At 38.3% G+C, this 20,161-nt stretch overlaps 1 protein-coding gene across 3 annotated transcripts in view; it reads right to left on the bottom strand.

Moving 5' to 3' along the window:
* Nucleotides 1–20,161, bottom strand: part of LOC120776951 (dual specificity protein phosphatase 19) — a 181,590-nt gene that overhangs the window by 37,088 nt on the left and 124,341 nt on the right. The window lies entirely within an intron of this gene.

A 20,161-nucleotide genomic window follows, 5' to 3' on the forward strand; every position in this document is an offset into this window, starting at 1 on the left:
TAGATGTTCTCAAAACCTACGCCAAGTTCAAATTTAGGTTGGACTTGTATAAGAACATTTTTCACCTCAGAAATATACTCTGCAATTTTTATGAAAGTTTTTGGTTGTACTAGGTAAATTCTTGGAAAACGGAAGGGGAGAAAAGGTGAATGAAGGTTGGTTTAAAACCGTGCCGTACTTCTCAGTAACAATTGTGGAAGCACTGACATCTTTGCCCAGATTGAGTCGTATCGTCATAGGTTGAATTTTACTCATTAATAATTCTTCATCTATCTCGAGGCATGCTTTTTTAATCCTGAAGCAAAATTGATCATGTGATTCTCTACGCAACTGTAACCTAAGGCCGTTTGGGAGCTTTTCAATGTATTTCGACGGTCCTGCTATCGACAGCAAAATGAAAATTTTTAAAATTATTTGAAAACCGTTGTGTGGAATTAAAAAAAAAAAAACTTTGTAATCAGCTCGGACGAAGACTTGTCAGGTATTATTCGTGTAATAAATGTGGAATACAACAGTAGTTCCACTCTCCCTTAGTCCTTTCTGACTTTATATAGTTACTTTAGGACATAATCTATTATACATATTCCATTTTCATTGTTATATGACCAAAGTTATTATTGTACATATATAGTTATCGCGGCAGATAAATGATAAAATATAGCAAATTATTGAATAAAATTGTTCGAGTATTTGAAAAATGGAAAGAGTTCGGTTGGACGTGACCAATTTCACTGGCAATACCACAGGTATTGGTATAAAGCTTAAATTATATGCTTACACTACAATTTCTGTGATTAGCTTAAAAAGAGAAAGACAATGGACAACTAACAGAACTTGTCAGCGGTGTGAAAGTTGTTCTTCTTGTTCGTCATTCCGTAGGAATCGGCTTAATGCGGCGGCATATTATGACTTTCGTATATATGATTCAACTACATGGATTACCAGACTAGAAGACTTTGTTCAGGACCATTTTTCGACCAATTGCTCACAATTTTCTTCGTCCCTCGAAAAGTAAAACTAAAATCTTCGAACATATTTCTCATATGTCTCGCAGCTCTCCATTACTCATGGGTAAATGTATTAGGTATAGTAAAAATAAATTCATTATCTTTCGAATAGATGGTTTAGTATACTGTATCTCGCGTTGTTGAAGTGCGATCGGGTTACGCTATATGGCGTTAGCAAGATAGGATTTCGTACCAAAAAGCTTTTCGGCCCGTTTTGTAATTGCCTGACTCACTATAGTTTGAACACGCGTGAAAGATACACACTAGGTCCATGCGCTATATTTTGCAGTGCACTACGCTTCGGAATGCCAAATGTCAAAAATATCGACAAAAAAATAATAGAAATCGTCGATTACGACCATGAAATTACGTCTGGAAGTATGTGCTGAGTCGGAACAAATTTGATCCATTTCTGAAGGCATTGATTTGGCAGAGTGGGTTCTTTACGAGAACATTAAGTAAATACGGTCGTGGTCGAATTCTGGTGAACCGCCACAAACGGTGGAGATTGACGTCCAGGAAGGGTATGCTGTATGTTTGTTTCTCCACTAAGATCAAACCCTTAATAAGGGCCTGTACTGTCAACAATCGGACCCTCTAAAGTAAGTAATTACATAGAAGTGGTTAGCTTTGGTCAATAAGGAAGGATAAAAATTGTGTTCTTTTATCGATGGCTATCGATAGCTACACGGCAGACGCTCTGGGAGCTTGGTTGGGATTTCTTAAGCAATTTCTGGACCTGGCTAAAGTTATTGTTACCTGTTTGTTTCTACGGTGAATAATTTTCCTAAAATGCTTTAGTCGTTTAATGGGAATTCGCATCTTTTTGGGTTCTTTACTTGTCAGAGTAACGTCACTGGTAGCAAAAGCCATTAAAATTCACTTATTATTTCGCACGCTTTCTTTCAGATATCATCTGCTGACTCATTAGCATGTTCTCGGCTGTGCCAAATCACCGACCGATCGTCGAAACCACTGAACTGCGCGAAGACAGAAATCAAAAAAAAAAAAAAAATCCGCGGATGAATCGTAACTTACGTTCATGCACCGGCTGGGCGGCTGGCCAAGCAAAGAAGCAACACATTTTAATAGCATTGAGCGGGAGTGGCTGTCGTGATGGTGCCGGCGATGGCGATGTCAGCTACCGCTTTTGCTGCTACCGCGGCAGGTTGTTGGCTGATCATGCTCGCGCGGATCCACGTCCATCCACACAGACATGCCGATGTTCGCAAGTGTGTTTGACGGAGTGGGAATGCTGTTGACATTTACGGCGAATTAGTGTGGTCATGACGACATTGCTCACATATTTTCGCGCACATTCACTGCGCACACAGCGAAGCGAAAGACAATTAAATGCACATAAAGTCGCAAGCAATTGAAATTTCTCGCAAAATACTCGCCAACTCAAGCCAGCCCAACCCAATCCAGATCCAAAGTGAAGCGCAGCAGACAGACGATGTCTGCATAGTTCGCGCGCGCTGGTAAGTTGGACACGACGCCGACGACCCTTTCATAATTTACTACGCGCTCACAAATTGCGCGCTTCATTCGCCAGAATCCGCGGTAATTTGCGCGTGCGCACGTGTATCGGCGAGTTGGAGGCAGTTTCGAGGCAAGAGATCGCTATGTCTGATGTGTAAAATGGTCACATTAATAGACTGGGGGCGCGCAAGCATAAACAACATAACCTGTGATGAACTGCGTTGAAGGTGCGAGGCGCTGTGGACGAAGCGTAGTAGCTGGAGTTACGCATGACACAACATAGCACGACATGGCATAGGTGACATACCTGACAGTGCCATATATTACATATATATTTATATGCATCTCGCACAGTTTCTCAAATTGTTGTTGTTGTTTGTTTTTCATTGCGCGGTGCATTATTTGATCTTCATTTGTTGCATGCATCTTTTGTTCGATTTTTATGGATTTTTAATAAAATCTGATATCGGTTTATCGGCGCGCTGTGTTTGTTGCCACAACATTGTTGTCACTTTTTATTATTATTCTTATTGTTATTGTTGTTTTATGCCTTTATACTAAATAAGTGTATACACAAGTGTTTATGTGATATTTAACACCGGGCAAATGCATTCGTCAGCGCGCAGCTTTCGGCGCGTTGCAGCATTGAGACGCGCACCGGCTCTTGCCACACTATTTACATATTTATTCTTAAATACAAACATACGTACATATTCATGTTCTTTGTAGGTGACCACCATCGAAGCTGTGACATATTTGGATCGCTTTGTTGGGGGGACACAGACACTCCAAAAGACACAAAGGCGGCATCGACGACGATCGGTGTTCGGCTGCGCATGCGTCTGCGCTTCACATATACATACACAAACAAGTATTTTCTTATGCATATGTGTATGTACATACATATATAGTCCACGCATGTGCAACAGTTGGAGTTTCGGGTATGCTTCAGTCGCGCTAGTCACATTCCAGAGTAAAATGGTTATGATAAACAGATTAGGTTACCACAAAATGTTATGGAGACACAATTTAATTTCAAAATAAACGTTTAAACACACATAAATACTAACCTACAAGCATACATACAAACACACATATGCACATACATTTGTATGCACATACCTACTCATGCACATAGCCCAAAAGTAGTCAATGAGTTTTCCCATAAAGCAGCGGCGGGTGGAGGCACCACGGCGTAGGTTGTTCTACTATTGTTAACAACAATGTACGATCTTATTTAATTATTCTCAATGCACATACATACATACGCTCATACCTGCATATTTAAATTATTGTTCTTGCCTATTTAGCATTTATGTTCTTTTCATAAATTAATTGCCGACACGACAAGCGGGTCAACACTATACGTGTATGGCTGTATGTAAGTACATAAGTGTGTACCTTGTTCGAATATGTGTTAAACATGCGTAGTTGAACGAAATTTATTGTTTAACGAAATAGAGCATTTTCTGGAAATAATTTGTGGAATTTATAGGTGTGCGTGTTTTAATAAGAACAAGTAATAAATTGTAGAAAGTAGGAGCTACTTGAGTTATAAGAAAACAATGGTAATCGGAATTGTCAAGCAGATTCACGAAGTTAACCGATTTACTTCGTTTCATTTTGTACTCATTCGTGTCGATTGGAAACAAAATGAGTTGAAGAAAGTAGAATCGTCTTGAGTTATAAGAGAAATTGTTTGAATCGCAATAGTTTGGTAATGGCAGGCAGATTTTCGCAACCTTAGAGGTAGCCACGTTAATATAATATACTGGGATTCTCCGGAAAGTAATAGGACTGATTTTTTTCCGCAGCGTCTGTACTTCGGAGCGTGCGCGCCATGACTGGATTCGGTAGAGGGCGTTCCTAGCTAACGAACAAGCGGCTGGTCAGTTGTCTCCAAGTACCTGGAGAGTCAGGACAAACATTTTCGCGTGACATGTTTCTGTACGTGGTGCAAGGCGAAAATACAGCGTTCGTTAGAGCAGAGGTACGCGTTAAATTCTGTGTGGAACTCGGAAAATCTGCGACAGAGACGTTTGATATAACCGAACAGGCTTATCCAGATTTTGCTTTGGCAAGAAGTGGTGTGTTTCGGTGGCATTAGGCCTTTTTGGAAGGGCGGGAAGAAGTCGCTGATGAAAACCGTGCTCGGAGACCTGAGATTTCGAACATGCGCATTTCGAAGATGCTCACTGACGACCAGAAATTGCGGCGAGTGAAAGTGTGCCAAGAAAATTTGAACATGTGTGCAAGTGACCCTACAGCCCAGATGTGGCCCCCGAACTTTTTTTGTTTCCTTCCCTGAAAAAGCCAATGAAAGACAAGCATTTTGAGATGACAGAGGGGATCCAAGCAGCATGCACCTCGGCTCTTAAGGCTATTCCGGAGAATGCCTTCCGTGGCTCCTTCAGTGCTTAGAAATCGCGCTGGTAGCGCTACCTCGACGCAGAAGGAGCTTATTTTGAAAGTTTTTAAAGAATTGTAACGATTGGTTCAATAATTTTTTTTTATATCGACTCAGTCCTATTACTTTCCGGACAAAACCTGTAGTTTGGGAACGTCAAGTAGATTTTCACGACCTCAAAAATAGCCACGTTAATATAGCAACGGTGGTCCAGTGGCCTGAACTTTAAGAGCGCTACGTCTAATTAATGGTCGTCATAATCGTCCTGTCAGATCAACAATTGGGCGTTTAGTGAAAAAACTTGAATCCGCAGGCACAGTACAAAATGTTTCCGTGACAGTGAGACTAAGAAGTGCCCGTGACATCGGGAGTATTGCTGCCGCTAGCGCATCAATTGAGGAAGACCCAAATCAGTCTCTCACATGTCGTTTTAAAGCGTATGGCATCTCTGTGAAGTTGTTGTGGTGAATTTTGCAAAAGGATTTTGCAAGAACTGAATTCGCTTGACCACCAGGATCCTCGTATGTTCGTGAATTGGGCTGAGCAACAACTTGAAAATGATCCGGATTTTCATCGAAAGTCGCTTGACCACCAGGATCCTCGTATGTTCGTGAATTGGGCTAAGCAACAACTTGAAAATGATCCGGATTTTCACCGAAAATCATCTTCAGCGATGAAGCAAAATATGCATTACTGGTCAGGCAGCACTCCACACGTACTCAATGAGTCACCATTGCATCAATTTTATCAATTTTATAACGAAAATTCACGTTCTGTAAAGAATGTTTCACGCGCTTCGCTCAACTTATGGTCAACATAATCGGCCTACTGAGTGCACTATTCGCAACACCATCTTCTATCTTGAGACTCAGCATTCATTATTGGATAATATTCGACCGAATAGACCACGTCCAATACGCAGTGAAGAAAATATGGCAGCCGTAGCTAAGAGTGTACACGAAGGCCGTAGGTGCCGTTTGCAGTAACTCGGACTGACGTATAGAAGGACTTCGCTTCGCTCTTTCGGGCTTTTGAAAAGTTCCACGAAGATCCGACGTTTTTGAGCCAAATTTTGTTCAACGACTAGGCCCATTTCTGGCTCAATGGGTATGTCAACAAGCAAATTCTCCGGGTTTGGGACAAAGAGCAATCTGAAGAGGTTCAAAAGCTATAATTTCATTAAGAGAAATAACGGTTTAGGGTGGTTTGTGGGCTGGTGGAATCATCGGTCCATATTTCTTCAAAAATGAAAACGTAACCGAAAGTAACCGTGTAATAGTATCGATTATATACATATATGTGCATATATTATATATATTTAACCATACGGACGTTTTCCTTTGTTTGTTCTTTTTGTTCTCATTATTTCAAAGTTTTTATTGGGATATGAGTATTCGTTGTAGAATGCACCCTTTAGCGGACATTTCAATACATTCCATTGTCTCACCTGTCTTTCATTTTCTATTCTTTCCTGATGCTTATTTTCAATTTATTATATTTTAATTGAATCAGCATTTGTTTTGAAGCTATAGTATGCTACTGTATCCCTCGTATAATCGTAGTTTTTATTTAGTTTTGTTTTTTGTTTATTGCTCGTGTGTTCTTATAAGAATTTGTCGCTTTACTAATTAATTTAGCAATGACATTGACAATGGCAGTAAACTCACTGCTTTTATCTTTAGAAATGCTTGTCTTCGAGTGCTTACTGACTAAAATATCTCCTGCCTTATCGCTGTGCAACGGAAAGTCATACCTTTCAGCTTTCAGAACTGAAACTCAAACAATTGAAGTAAAAAATATCAAAAAAAAAAGTTTGTAAATTACGAAGTTATGTAGCTGAATGAAGGGAGCAGCGCGTGAGCGCAATTTGGTCGCCCACGAGGAGTAACGTGCGTTGTTGTTATCAACCACCCACTGCCACCCCCGGATGTATGTATGTTAGTATGTGTTGTATGTCAAGTATGTAACTTATTTTAACGGTGTTTTATGTTTATCGTTCTACTGCGCAACGCAGATAATTCTGAGTGCGAGCGGCGCAGAGCCGTTAGATAAATAGTAGATGTTGCCACCGATACTGGCGTGTCAGGTATTTACCACTTTGCAACTTAGTTATGATTTTCCAAACAAGCAGTCAACAACGAGCCGATATTAGACGACTTGTGCAACACGATATGCATTAAACGTGAGACGCGAGTGAAGAACGTTAGTGATTTAATTTAGTTGAAAGTCGTATATATGTATATATACATAGATATATAGATATATATACATATATACATACATATGTACATTATTATGCTTATATATTTTTATAAAAATGTATGTATGTATGCGTTTAAATCACAATGAAGCAATGATTGCAACAAATGTGGCAAAATAATTGTATGGCTGCTGTGTGCAACATAAATTGCAGCAAGAAATATTATTAAGAAGATGCAGTGAAAAAGAAAATCAAATAAAAATTGTGCGAAAAATAAAAAAAATATCTCAAAAGCGTGGGGGGAGCTTTTCCACCCTGCAAAAAAGTGTAATTTATCTGAGCATACCTCGTACAATAAGTTTGCGCTGTATTATAACGGTAACGGTACCTGTGGTGGCACATGCAACGCAAGCCACACATGCATGTAGACATACATACATATGTACATAGCAGTATGTGAAAAGAAACCAAAATATAAAATACAAAACAAATAATAATAAAAATTACAAAAACAACAGCAACAACAAATTGTGCTTAATTCATACATATAAATAGCTAATAATGTCCGCATTAGCGCAGAAGTGCGAGCCGCAAATGCAAGAAAATCCAATTACGGTATCTGGTGGCAAGACAACAACAGCAATAATAACAAAAACAACACCAGCGACAGCAGCAGCAACAACCGCCACAGCCACAGCCACAGCAATGATGCCACAACAAGAGCAGCAGAGCCAACAGCAGCAACCACAAAAGCTGCCTCAGTCCTTTCAAACGCTACAACAACAGCAAATACATTCACAAGCATTGCCCAAGCATCTGCCAATGTACACGATGCCACTCAGCGCCAAAGTACATTCAGTTGTGGCAGTGGGCGGCGGTGGAGGCGTCAATTATGCAAAGGTACGTATACCATATGCGGGCAAAAACAACTACAAACACACTCATACATGCATAACGGCTTTATGTATGTGTTATTTTGTTTCGCAGTGAACCATCCCGTTAGAAGATGCTATGTTGCAAGCACTAACCGCCATAAACATGTACCCTTACATGAACATACCTATTAATGTATGTTAGGGTGTGTATGTGTACAAGCATGTGCGCAGATATATTTTTATCTGCAAAGAGGCGCGAAAAGTGCCGGCTCACCGGTAAACCAGCGACGTCAAACACACAACGTTTCGATGCAGGCGCACAATTGACATTCAGACGATGTCTGCAGAATGCCGCAGTCTGCAAAGCATACATACATATAGACTATATACATATGTATGTAGATAATCCAAGTAAACCAGTAATGGTCCAAATATAATGTCTAGTAAAAATAAATTCACTATTTGTGCATTAATTTGAAATTTGAGCATGGAGTGATCCGATTTCGGTGAAAAAAGCACCTGTTTTATTCAATAATTTGTTGCCATTTTGAAAATATTGTCATAATGCCACTATCTTAGAAACGCTCGTCTCTATTGGCAAAAAACTCAATTTCTCAAACTTCTCTTTAGGCGACACCACCACCACCAAAACCATTCACCATATGAGGAACCGGTAATAATCACGTTTTGCAAAGTCCAGACTACAAGGTGGACGCATAAAAATCCCACAGCCAAACTCTCGGATCTTGTGGCGAGGCACTGTCGATAAGTGTGACTTAGCATCCATTAGCTTCCCTGTTGAAACACTGTCGCTCTTCTACTGGTCAATGCTGACCGCTTCTGAGGGTTTGTTTTCCTCAGACGGTCCAATTGTTGGCAGTACAGATCCGAATTTAGAGTTTGGCCCTAGGGGAGCAGCCAATATTTAGTTATTTCCTGATAGTCCCAACAAACACATATCAAAACTTTCCTGACCGCCAATCCTGGTTTTATCATGGTTTGTCCGCTCACCGCAAATCGAGCACGTCCGTTTAAACTTGACGTTGTCTCAAATGGCCACTTTTTATCACCAATAATCATTCGCTTCAAAAATTTATCGATTTTGTTGCGATTCAGTACCGATTTTCTGAAGGAAATTTGAGATTTTGTACCCATAGGTACATTGAGCTTCTTTTTTTATTCACAGTTATTTAAATGGTTCTAAATGGTTTTCGACAATTCCATTGTTTTATTGACAGTTTCGACAAGTCGTATTCCAGAGTGTGATACATTTTGATATCAAAATTACCGGGACTGCATCAGGTCAATAAACATAACCCATAATGGAACCTCCTGGCGTAAAGAAGTTTTTGTTTTTAAAGTGACACCTTAAGCATCTTAACGACGCTTATTACGTTTTTTATCAAGAATCCGCCGTCTATCGGAGGTGTATTCGGAACATATAGAGGTTATATTTGAATATAACATTCGCGACTCACGCCAGATATAGTAGCAAGGGTTAATATTTTTATAGTCAAAAATTATGTCATGAAGGTCAGCTTTAAAGGGGTCACATGACTTTACGGTTTTTATTGTGTTTTTAATTCTTCAACGCCTCTAGAATATTGCCCTAAATTTTCAAGTTGATCTGAGTAATAGTTTCGGAGATGCAGCCTTGAGAACTTGTGCGCTGGAGGGTAGCTAGGCTAAGTGCCGCGTCTTGAAAGGCGTTTTTCTAAAAACCGTGTTCTTGAGATCGAATGGCAATATTTCTCGAGAACTACTCAACCGATCTTCATGAAATTTTATACAGGTTTTTGAGATACAATTCTTAAAGACTTGGATGAAGGATTTTTTTTCGATTACAATTTTTTGAAAAAAAAGTCGCGCAATTTTAATTGAAATTTTCATTTTTTTTTTGTAAAAATGCTTGCCAAAAATTAAAGTTTAGTTTTTTTTCCTTCCAATTTCTAAGCTTAACTAAAACACGTATTTTTTCACTTCAAATAATTCTGAAAGGAATTAACCTGCCAACGCGGGCGCAATGGCCGAGTTTAAAGCATTTTTTTCACAAATTTCAGAATTTCTTTGTTAATAGTGTATGTTTGCATTAATAAACAATTCTAATAAAATATTTTATTTTTTACGTGAAAAAAATTGTTGAAGAAGGCTGTATTTTACCCAAGGAAACCCATGTAACCCCTTAATAATAAGATGTTTCGAAACTATATTCGGTTGTTTGTATTTATTCGAATAAATAATAAATTGAGGCAAAACCCAAAATTTAATTAGGTGAGTTTCTAAAGGTTCTCCTTCGTTAGGTTATTTGAAATCCAGACAGAGTATTGAGTGTGAAAAAGCTTTCCACCAACTCCAATATCCGTTCGAAAGTAATTTGAAAATGATAGAACTAAGATTAAAAATATACCACAAAGAGGTGACGAAGGTCAAACGTCATTTGAGTTTAAGATATTTTTCATATAAGTTTAGGTATTATTCATAGTGTCTAGCTGGAAAACTGGGCCTCGATTATTTGTATATGCATCATTTTTAGAAATTCTCTCAAAACTGAATGATGGATAGAATATCTACTAAAGATATTCTAGAAACTGGTTTCAAAAACGATTTAAAAAGATATTCATACAATCGGAAAAGGGCATGATTTACTCAGGATTTTAATCACATCTAGGAGGTAGAAACGTCTCATTTCGAAATATGTATATTCACGTCTACAAATATACCTCATTAAAGTCACAGCACAATTAAGGCTATCAAGCATTTCTTCGAATATTTGAATTTTAAGGTTTTGGAATTATTCACTATCATATAATATATTTAAGCTTGAGCTGCAGCTATTGAAACCCGAATATAAGAATGTTAATGTATTTAATAATGAATGAAATATACATAAGTAGAAATAGGTTTTGAATTCTAAGCGATTAAAGCTCTCAAAAAGCTTTTAAGCAGCCCGAGACCAATAACTATGATACAACTCAAGCGCTTCACATATAGTATGGAATCTCAGTTGCAATCGCAGACTATTGCTAGTTGGGCATAAACAAGTTCCACACTATTCAATACACAGACTATCAGCATGATCCGCATCAACATGCGTTGCTGCTCCGTTTTATTGTTTTATAGGCAATTGAAATAAAAATTATGGGGTCGGTGATGGCAGGTTTGACGCGTACGACTATTGTAGATGTAAAAAAAAAACAAAAACCGAACGGAAAGTAAGAGATACAGATACTCTAAACGACATGTCTGCGCTATGCAAAACAAAAAAATATGTTGCAAACATATAAAGATATTTACATATGCATGTACATATGTACATTGGCATGCAAAATTCTTGCATTCTCGCATGATTTCTGTTTTAAATGTATGTACATATGTAGATATAAGTATGGATGTCTGCCTGCAATGCACTCGCATGTTTCAGTACAATGTCCTCGCCATTGCCGGTTGATTTGTATGTGTGTGTACAAATTAATGTATGTATGCATGTATGAGTATATCTGTGTATGTGTGCGTTCATTCAGTTCATTCATGAATGCTCTGTGACGCGTAATAAATTTGTTGGCGTCATAAAAAAAGTGAATTTGCCTCACTTCCGTTACTTTGGCGAAATGAATGGACCATGCTGGGGCGGTGCGCACGAGTGTGAGTGCTGTAGGGCACGCTGTTCGGGCGTGAAATATGTATGGCCATATAAATATCTGTAGGCATGTGTCGGAATATTTCGCCGTGGCGTTTTATTGCCAAAGTTAGTGACGTTAGAAATTAACTTTAATGGATATTCAAAGGCGGAAGTTCACCGGATTGTATACTATCTGCATACACACATACATACATATACACGCAGCATTTTGGCAAATGATTTGTTTACTTACATGCAAATAGGCATGGTAAAAAGTAACGTCACATTAATAAATGGTAATTAGAACGCGTGAAAGGTGAATGCTAAACGAAAATAAAATGTTTTTTCGAGCAATATATATGTACATATATAGTCTATGATATAGAAATAATTATTATTATTTTAGTGTGAAAAGTATGTAAGCAAATTCCATTAATTATATGTAGTTTTGGAGATCAAGGTTTTTTAGCTGATTCAATAGCAAACTTGCCGAATATGATTTTCCTTAAATTTTTACAAGGATTAAGATGATTATAGCTATATTTAGGGCAAACTTTCTAACAAATTCCGATTCAGTGATTATGGTCGTCATAATCGTCCGGTCAGATCAACAATTGAATGTCTAGTGTCTAGTTTGAATCTAAAGGCGTAGATAGAATGTCCCGTGCCAGTGAGATAAAGAAGTGCCCGTAGTGTTTCCCACACGTTGTCTTCAAGCGAATTTTGCGAAAAGATCTTGACCTACAACCTTACAAGATCAAATTAATGCAAGAACTGCAGCCACTCGACCACTAGAATCGCCGTATGCTCGTGAATTGGGCTAGCAACAATTTGAAAATGATCCGGATTTTCATCGAAAAATCATCTTCAGCGTTGAGGCTCATTTCTGGCTTAATGGCTTCGTCAATTAGAAAAATATGTGTTATTAGTCAGGCAGCAATCCACGCGTACTCCATGAATCACCATTGCATCCCGAAAAAATTACGGTGTGGTGCGGTTTATGGGCCGGTGGCGTCATTGGACCGTACTTTTTCCGTGATGATCAAGACCGGCACGTTGCTGTGAATGGGAAACGCTACCGCTCAATGATAACGGGAGTATTTTTGGCGCGAATCTGATGATATGGACTTGAACAATATGTGGTTCCAACAGGACGGTGCCACAAGCCACACAGCGAATGTCACAATCGATTTATTTAAAACCAAGTTTGGTGAAGGTGTTATCTTACGAAATGGCCCAGTTAATTGGCCGCCTCGGACGTGTGATTTGACGCCTGTCCTGTGGGGCTACGCCAAGTTTATGGTCTACGCCAACAAGCTAGCCAGCGATGATTGATGAACTTCATACCAATATCGAACGTGAAATTGCAGCAGTATTGACCGATTTATACTTGAAAACTGTGGAAAATTGCATTCATCGTCCGGACTTCTACAAGCGTGCCCGTGGTGTCCATGCAAAAGAAATCGAGTGCCATAGATGATGAAAACATAATATTAAAAAAGTGAAGGATGCGGTGATTGAAAATCGTTAGGCAAGAGAGCTCGACATAAGTAGCTCGCGAGTCCGTTCGAAAGATTTTGGTGCACATTTTTTTCAAAAAGAGTATATGTTATCGGTCATCTCTTCTAAAAAAATCCCATGTGCTCCGACGGTAATCATAATGAAACAAAGGCGAACATGTTTGAAGCTTAATTAACAAATAATAATAATCAATGACCTTTTGGATCAATAGAGACAAAACAAGCCATCCACCATCTATGCCACCTGAAGAACTCAAAATCGATATGAAAAATTAAAGCAAAACATCTGACTCTTTTAGCCGATTTAATTTCCCATAAAATATAACTTTATTTCGCTCAAATATGAATTACAAGCCTTTTGCTCGTTTAATAGTACAATTGTATTGGCTAACCGGCACCTATACCCCACATCATATTTATACATTCCATTATCGGACAGCGTATACACCTATCATCCTTGCCATTATTATCTGTATCCAGTTTATTGGACCCATTCATTGTCCATTTATGGCAGTAGCTCCCGGCTACATCAATTACTACATGCATGCATACATACAAAGGACCTCACAAAACTCATTGTTTTCGACCCTGACACTGCTGCGTAAAATTTCATTGTTCGCCTGTTTTCCCTTTAGTTTTCCACTGTTGCCGCTATTTTGAAGGCAACCTTGCACTTGTCTACCGCATCGACAGCACACTAGGGGTGGAATTCATTGTGAAAGCACTGACATTTTAAGCCCACGACCAAAAAGTCATTGCGGCAAGTCGGTGTGGGCAATTATCCTGGAACATAACGGCCAGAGAGTCAATTGCTGAATTGTGCAGCTGAATTTATCTCTGCAGAGCTCGGAGAGCGAAATTGCAGTTTGTGAGAATACACACACACACATACACATCTCTTATAGAGTTTTGTGAAGTTAGTCTGTTTGAAATGTTGTTTTTATTGCAGGAAGTACATAGCCCGCAGTCAATGAGGGTTGTTTTGGGTCCCATGGCGTGCAGCCGAATACCCGCTTCGTGCAACACCTTGTGCAAATATCAAACAAATGCTGTAATTTGCTCTGATTTTGATGTTTGTTGTTATTGTTGGCGAAAATAATTTCACGCTGAATGCCTCAAATGGTTGTTGAACTTGAGGTTTTCGCCTTTATTTATGTTGCTTTAAATTATCGGCAGTTTCAGGATATGCGAATATGGCGGATGAAATAGTGGTGCATGGATGCAAGGGTTACTATAAAGTTTTGAAAAAAAAAATCAGACATATTAACTTTTATAAAAGTTTTAGAGGAAATATTAGAAAAATAATTACATCCATAAAACCGTTTTATTTTAAATATAAAAATTGATAAAAGTAAAAACACTAAATCTGCTTAACATTTTGAGAATTTGATTGGCATCACTCTCTTGATTCGTAAATTTCGAGCTCTCCTAAATTAATCCATCCATGTAAAAAAACTAAAGGCATAGTTCTTGAATAGCAATATCTAAAAGTTTGCAAAATCACTCACTGAATGCTTTCAGTTACTTAAACACGTGCCTTCTTGATAAAACATTAACTAGCCTTACCACTTCCATCATATTTTCAAAATTTCACAGTTATAATTGCACATACGGCAGAAAATATCATTAGCCGAACTTTTTAAGGACCACTTGGTGGCGGATACGGACTAAAAGGTGGGTGTAAAAGAACCTTCGAAACAAGATCCCGGAGCTTCTGGTGGATAATTATCGATAAGCATGGACAGATGTTTTCCTGATGAACCACAATTTGCCAAAGTTGGCCAGATCTGAGCGGTTGCTTCGTTTACACAGTGCTATTGTTGACAGCGCGGAAACAAACTAAAAGTTTGGGCATACGAAAGCAGCTCATTGCAAATGATTTCCTGCCTATCCCACCTTTAACACAACAAAACTTTCCTGACCGTCAATACAGGCATGGAAAATTCGATTCAGAAGAGAGTGACCCACTTTTCATTACCAGTAACCATCCGCTTCAGAAATTGATCGACGTTGTTGCGATTCACCAGCGATTGGTTGATGGAAATAGGGTCCATGAGGTCTGCTTCGTTAACTCGTGTGGCACTCTTTAGTTAGATGGTTCCAAACGGTCTTTTTGTGCAACCTTCAAGTCCTGGGGAAATCAAAACAGTACTTACAATACTCGACGATATCCTTTATTTTATCGAAATTTTCGACATTTGGCCTTCTCGAGAGTGGAGCAATCGTCCTTCTTTCCTTTTCTTAGGCCCACATTATCTTTCAAGATGTTTTCAAGCACCAATTTCTTTATATTATTGACGTGGTGATCGTCAGTTGATGTTGATGGCCGTCCTGGACGTGGTTCGTCGTCTATGCGTTCTCAATCCTCTTTAAATAATTTATACCAATCAAAAACTATTATCACCGAAGGCCTTTTCCAACATTCTGAACGGCAACATAAATTTTATTCCGCGCTCAAAATTTAACGGAACTTCTTTTTTGAATATTTTCGCCGAATGCACCTTATGTACTGCAGCAAGATAAGCGTATACTAAAGACTAATAATTATTCTCATTTGACATTTAACACAGAAGCCACTTACAGTCATACCAACCTAGACAAAGTATATTTATGACGAAGTAGTTTTCGCGTGAAATTTTAATTAAAAGTCTTACTATATTTTGCCCACTTCAGTAAAGTTGTATATTTGCTTTTTAATCCATCTCTTTAAAATTTATACTAATCTATTTGAGAGATACCAGTCGTTCGTTCTATTCGCCACTCTATAAATGTGTGAGGGACCAAAAACATACATTTATTGAGTGCTGCTGCCTTCCTTATAATAATGTTGAGGAAAGAATTCAAAATATTTAAAGTTCTTCTTTGTGTCCTATCAAAGTGTGAGAGTATGTAACATTTTGTTTCGACCAAATAGGTTTTCTTCGAAACACCAACTGTGTTCATTTGCATACTCGATGACTCTACCGCTAAAATTAATACACAATAGCAGTTGAGGACATACATCGCCATATAATCATTGATGCAAAGAAAATGCATTTCTGCCACGATTTGCTGCATGTCATCATTCTAAACTGTAGATCGGCAGAATCATCAATGACGGCATCAAGCACGAAAATAGTCATTCGCATTTACACAAAGTCAGCTCGTCAAATAACGTTAGGTAACTAGCGATTTGAAGTCAGCGACTTCATGCGCACTTCATTCTGGCTCCAGCAAACCTCGTCTACAATTGAATTGATCGAACAAGTGAGCGTATAGATGATTGTGCCGGCAACGACTAAGGTGATAACGATGCGGAAATACGAGTATACGTTTAACTTATCGTTCAAGTAAATAGAAGAGTAAACTTACGATCCACCTGACGCCTAGAGCTTACCAAGGTGAAAAACCAACAGCAAAGAATAAATGAAAACGATTTCAACCATTATAAATTTATGCGTAATATATGCATATGGTATATATAAGATTGCCTTGAAGTGCAGTTAATTCACTTGCAATGCAAATTGCGCTCACACCTCACACCCGCCCTAGCGCTCCAGCTGGGCCGCTTGCTGAGCGTCGTTGAAAAGCAGCCAGCAAAAACTGCAATGTGATTTGCAAATACCGACAATTTTTGCCACCGTGCAAATTGCGACAATGTACGACGCGACGTGGCGCCACATTACAGGGTGCCGCACCAACCGATCAACGCGTACCGGAATCGTAGACACCAAAACCGGACTTAGAACCACACGCAAGACCGCGTGCAGCTCAGCGCAAAGAGATTTGCCAAGTGAAGACATTGAATTCTTGTTTACGTCAATTTATGACCCAAATATGTGTGCATATCGTGCGATAACAGTCGTATTAATGTGTAAAAAATTGCTTTCCTTGCACTTACTTACCACTAAATACTATGGCGAAGAGCAGGTGTAGTGCCGAGTACCGGTTGTCGGTTTGGGCAAACAATTTGCTCATAAAGTTGCTGATTTAGTTGGTTGATAGGCAAAATTAAAATGAAATATTCGAAAAGAGAACAACATGTAACCGATGTGTGATTATAGTTTTATAAATGCAAATGATCTACTAATTTATTCGAATAATAGGTGTGTGATATTACATGGGTGCGATACAAGCAAAATTGTTCGGTTCCAGTACTTGCTGGCACTTCTACATTAGATATGAATTTTTAGGAAACCTGACGTATCCATCACTTACTTATTATAGAACCACGAATATAATAGCATTAATATAATAGCGACTGATAGAATCAACTTAGAAGATATTGCTTCGCAATAAAACTATAGAGCTTTGGTACTCTCTCATATACATTATGACAAAAAAGCACCCAGAAATTGTAATTAAATTTCCCGCGTAAATGATATTTCAAAAAAATGAGCAAAATGAGTGCGATATGTCAACCAGTTTGTTTATACCAGATGCTAAAATCGGTGCACCTCAGTAGTGCGTTGTGATTTTACAATGGATAAAAATATGGAACAAAGAATTTGTCTCAAATTTTGTATTTCTAATCAAAATTCGTGTGTGGAATCGTGGGGAATGTTGGAGAAGGCGCACGGTGATTCAGTTTTATCAAAAGCACAAGTCTACGAGTAGTATAAAGCCTTCAAAGACGGAAGAGAGATCGTTGAAGACATGCCTCGTTCTGGACGACCTTCGACTTCTTCAACTGATAAAAATATTAAGAAAAATGAAGGATATGGTACTTGAAAATCGTCAGGCGAGTGTTAGAGAGATGGCAAGAGAGCTCGACATCTATCGCGAGTCCGTTCGAATGATTTTGGTAGATATTATGGGTATGAAATACGTTCTTGCTCGACTAGTGCCGATAAAGTTGACTTTTTTCAAAAAGAGTACCGTAAAAAGGTCTCTTTGGTCATGTTTGATCGTGCGAAATCCAATCACACATTCATGGACAGCATTATTACTGTTGATGAGACATGGGTTTATGAGTTTGACATGCAAACAAGTCAACAATTATCGGAATAGAACCCATTTTCAGTCGATCGTAGAATTAAAACAAAATTCGCTGAAGGAGCTGAAAACCATTCCAAAAAGTGCTTATGAAAAGTGTTTCGAGGACTAGAAAAATCGTTGGCATAAGTGTATGACATCTTTTACAATTTCCGGTTAGTTTTTTGTCAAAAGATATGTTAGGCAAACGACTCAAATTTTGGTAATTACTTTTGCGAGAATAGAGAACTGCGCCCGCGCCAGAAATTATGTTTTGTTGAAATATGCATATTGTGAGGATGTCCAGTCGGCAAGGGTATATGCTGCTATATACTGCTTAAAAGCTACAAAAAAAACTTGTTTTCGCATTTGATTGAGATTGGTGATAAAAAATGGATCCATCGCAACAACCTCAAATGCAAAAAAAAAAATCATATGTAAAACCTGGTCAAACAGACGAATCAACGGCAAAGAGCAATATCTAAAACACAAGGAGTTTGTTGGGATCAGAATAACGTGTAGCATTGTGAGTTTCTAAAATCGGCTGAAAACATTAATGAGGAACGCTGCCGACAACTCATCAAATTGAAGCGTGCGATTGCCGAAAAACACACGAATAGACAATAGGCAATAACTTTCCATCATGACAACGATCGGTTTCATTTTGCAAGACCGAGTTAAGTACTATTTGGTAAACAGCGGCTGGGCCGCCTTATAGCTGAAGCTTTGCCCTTTCTAACTACCATTTGTTTCGGCGAATTATAAATTCACCAAAAATATGGATTTTGTCTAACAACTGATATGCAAGTGACAAAAATTTAGATAAGAAAATTAGCAAAATCAAAATTTATATCTTGAATTTTCTGAACACTGACTTTGGGAAAATAGTCTGTTAAACTTTTTATCAAGTAAGAGGTTGAATAAATTTATTTTGGCTAAGCGCTTTCGTAAAGGATTATTTTATAACTTGCGACAAGAAATATTTGATTTGGGAATGAGAGAGTAGAAATGGATGACATCACTGGAAGATAGATCGTTTAGATCGTAGATGATCTAAAAAACAATCTTAAAATATATAAGGCTCTCAAAAGTACTGACCGACTTTTGATATCACTATAAATCTCTTGGAATTAGTATATCAGTACATAAAGTAAAGTAACTAATGGTCCCTTACGATTTATATTCGACACAAATTTCAAATTTCAACCGAACTAGAGATCAATACTGATAAAAACTTGCAATTAAAGCATTGAGTAATCGCCAAATGTGAAATAAATACAGGTATATTATATTGATGATGAAAGAAATGACTTTTGTTGATGACTTCTTATACAATTTTCGAAATACCATGCAGAGATACATTGCTCCAATGCTCTACTTTTCGACAAAATAATTCTTTAGCAATAAATATTCGCTAATTCTGAATTATTTAAATGCCGCTGCAGTCCACAGGGAACTATTAAGCTCAAAAGCTTTTGTAATTTAATTATAGGTGCACGTACTAAATTCTCAGTGTACACTATTAAACGATGGCATATGTCCATTGCATTGGCTTATTCATGTAAAGGGTCTTCAATATTTATACACATATGCGAAATGGCTATAAATATTCAAAGCTTTCTGATCTGCCATTCGCTACCAAACATTAAGAGCTACGTTCTGCTCCAGAATCCCGAAATTCCAGCACAGACTTCCGTGGAATGAACAGTCAATTAGTGACTGCGGCAGCGAGCCATGAACCGCGTTGGACCCCATTTAACACCAATGCCATAAATAAATTTTCTTTAGACACTCTTTCGAAGCAGCGCAAGCAGCAGCTACGGCAGCAGTGGCACAAAAACGTGGGATGCCAGAAGATTTTGTAGATTGACGGTGTCAGTTTTAATGTCACCGCTGTCGCTATTACCGTCAATGCCACTTCCTTCGATTGGCTGAAAGCCACAACCACTTGCAGGCCATGTCACCGTAGCAGACAAATAATATTTTCTTAATTTTTCGTTTCTTTTATTTTCATCTTGATATTATTTTTATTTTTTGTTATTTTGATTCTTGTGCTTCCGTGAAACGCGAGAGAATACGACGAAAACTTTCGTACATC

The sequence above is a fragment of the Bactrocera tryoni genome, chromosome 5, assembly GCF_016617805.1.
Source record: "Bactrocera tryoni isolate S06 chromosome 5, CSIRO_BtryS06_freeze2, whole genome shotgun sequence".
Taxonomy (NCBI): Eukaryota; Metazoa; Arthropoda; class Insecta; order Diptera; family Tephritidae; genus Bactrocera; species Bactrocera tryoni.